The 2,866-nt window shown below is 45.3% G+C and overlaps 1 pseudogene; it reads left to right on the top strand.

The window, feature by feature from the left end:
- Positions 1-590: 590 nt before the first annotated feature.
- Positions 591-2,013, top strand: LOC140508021 (splicing factor 3B subunit 4 pseudogene; annotated as a pseudogene).
- Positions 2,014-2,866: the final 853 nt, after the last annotated feature.

The raw sequence follows: 2,866 nt of genomic DNA, 5'->3' as shown, positions 1-2,866 counted from the left end.
CCCATAAGGGGAGGATGGAATGAACTCTTTTTCTTCATCCTACTATTGTTCCCACATAGAATCAACTAAGTAAACGTTGTGCCTAGACTTCCAGATGCCTTTTTCATTTTGTTTTTCCTTTCTTGAATAGATGATTAAACATACACCTCGAGGTGGGCATTTTGAGGTGTCCTGAAGTGGTTTCCAGGATTGGAGTTAAACTCATGGGTTTGAGAGATCCAGAGCTCCTGGGTCCAATGAACACATTCCCTGAAGTGAAATGTCTGATGAACAATACCACAAACTGCTTTCTGTTCTTAGGAGGTTTAAGTATTACTCTCTCAGAACATTTTAACAATGGAAGGAGAGGGCAGTAGGGGGAAGGGGAGAGGAAACAAGCATTTATATGACACTATAAGTCAGTGTGGGAGAGAAGAGGTATTAGGCTGCCTACCAAACTGTAGGTCTCCAGAGCTATTGTGCTGACCTAATTGCCTTTGAAACCTGGAGGGTCTACCAGGGGCATGCCAAACAACTGAATCACTTCATTTGAATTGTCTTAGACATATTCTGAAGATCACCTGGAGTGAAATGGCGGGAGCACATTCAATATGGTGGCATGTCCCATCACCAAACAGAATCAGGATGCCACTATATTCATGGGAGACCTAGATAGGTCAGTGAACCACTGGTATAGGAGCTTTTTCTTCATGCAACACCTACATGCCCAAAGACAGAGCCACAGGTCAACACCAAGGCTATGGATTTGGTGAATTCCTGAGTGAGGAAGATGCTAACTATGCCATTAAGATTATGAACATGATCACACTGTGTGGAAAGACAATATAAGTAGGCAAAGCATCAGCTCACAACAAGAACCTAGACTTGGGGGCCAACATTTTCATGGGAAGCCTAGATCCTGAGATTGATGAGAAGCTGCTCTATGATACCTTCAACACCTTTAGGGTTATTTTGCAGACTCCCAAAATTATGTGGGTCCCTGACCCAGCAACTCCACAGGCTATGCCTTTATTAATTTTGCTTCATTCAATGGCTCTAATTCAGCACTTGAAGCCACAAATGGACAATACCTGTAAAATATCACAGTATATTATACCTTTAAGAAGGACTTTAAGGGCAAACACTATGGTTCTGAAGTTGAACAACTTCTGGCAATGCAGAACCCACTGTATCAGGTGGATTGGCCACATCAGCTACTTGCTGATGCATCACCTCCCTCCTCTACCCCTAATCCTGTTGTGTCTTCCTTGGGATCTGGGCTTCTTCCACCAGGAATGACCCTGCTAGGCTCACGCCCACCTCCAGTGCCACCTCCTGGAGCCTTTCCTGCAAGAATACCTCCAGCTACACCTCCCCCACCTAGCTTCTTGGGGCTGGAGCCTATGGCCTTCCAAAAGCAGAAATTCCTAAAGCTGAACATCCTGGACAAGGACACTCACATCCTCATCCATTCCCACCAGGTAGAACACGTTGTCCCAGTATGTCACAAATACAGCTTGCCCACCATGCTCCCCATGACTTGGGATATCCTCATGTAAGACCCTTATTCCTCGGGGGACAGCCTCCTCCACAACCACCACCAGGAATGTCTCATCCTGGTTGTCCTTCTATGGGAATGCCACTCTGAGGACTCCCTTTTGGATCTCCCATGAATCACCTATGTCCCAAGATTCCCCATGGTATGAGAGGACCTCCTCTGTTAATGCCGCTCCTGGATACAGCTGCCTCCCTTGACTTCCACCCTATGGTTACCAAAGAATATCCCTTCCCCAAGCCCGGCCCTGCCCCCCAGTACCCCTCACAGTTCATTTCAGGCTGCTCTTCTTCAGTAGAGCCAAATTTCTCTACAGCCTTCAGCAGCTGTCTGAGACTCTCCCTGTCTTCTGGACCAATCTGAGGAACTGTTGCCCTCTAGGCCTAAGGCACCCCTTTCTTCCTCAGATTTGTCCTTTTTCCCATGATGATTCCCTCTCACTAGACTTCTTTCTATATTGGACTCCATTTCTTCCCTAAATACAGAAAAGCTGGGACCAATCATGTTCCATGGGAGACAGGGGAGAGAGGAAGCTTCACTAAGCAAATATCTAGGGAACCTGGGACCAAAGGAAGTTGGGGTGAGGGAGGAAGCTATACCAGGATAAAGAAAGATGCATCAGGAAACTGCTATTCACCACAACCTCCATCACTCAGCAACCTTTGAAGTCTACTCAATCAAAATTTTCCACCCAATGTAAATCATGGGGCTCTTGTATACTGGCCCCCAAGTCATTCGCCCTTCTTGCCCCAGGAGTTCAGCATTGGCTCACCATCTTTCCTCAGTTCCCCAACTCATACCCTTCTACTAGGGGACTTCAGCATTAGGGGACTCATTTCCTAAGCTCCCAGTTCCTCAGCCTTCTTAAATCCCAGAATGACCTTCAACATCTACATAAGTCACACCTATGAATGGTTATGCACTGAATCTCACCATTCCAAGTATTCTACTTCCTTAACTGGACATCCTGACATTTTTCTATGTAATCATAACCTCCTGTCATTCACCCTCATTACCCTCCCAGCAGATGATAGCAGGAGTCATAAGTTAAATTACTGGATTCTGCTTTGTTCATTTTTGTCAAAGATGCTCTCGGTACTTTCTTGAGCCGTATCCCTAGTCTGACTTCATTTTTCTGCTTTTCCAAACTCAATTCTAAAGTTAGCCTTCTCAACTCCATACTGTTCTCTATTCTCAAACCCCTTATCCTCTTGTCCTGTTGCCTTAAATATTATGCCAAATCTCAGCCATATATTATTCTAACCTTCTGTTTCATCCTCTCCTATTCAGAGGCAGATAAGAATGAAGCAAGTCTTTCTATTGTGGTAAATG

This window comes from Notamacropus eugenii, chromosome 5 (genome assembly GCF_028372415.1).
Source record: "Notamacropus eugenii isolate mMacEug1 chromosome 5, mMacEug1.pri_v2, whole genome shotgun sequence".
In the NCBI taxonomy this organism is placed as follows: Eukaryota; Metazoa; Chordata; class Mammalia; order Diprotodontia; family Macropodidae; genus Notamacropus; species Notamacropus eugenii.
The sequence above is the reverse complement of the archived record's forward strand: the minus strand, read 5'-3'. Positions and strand labels throughout refer to the sequence as shown.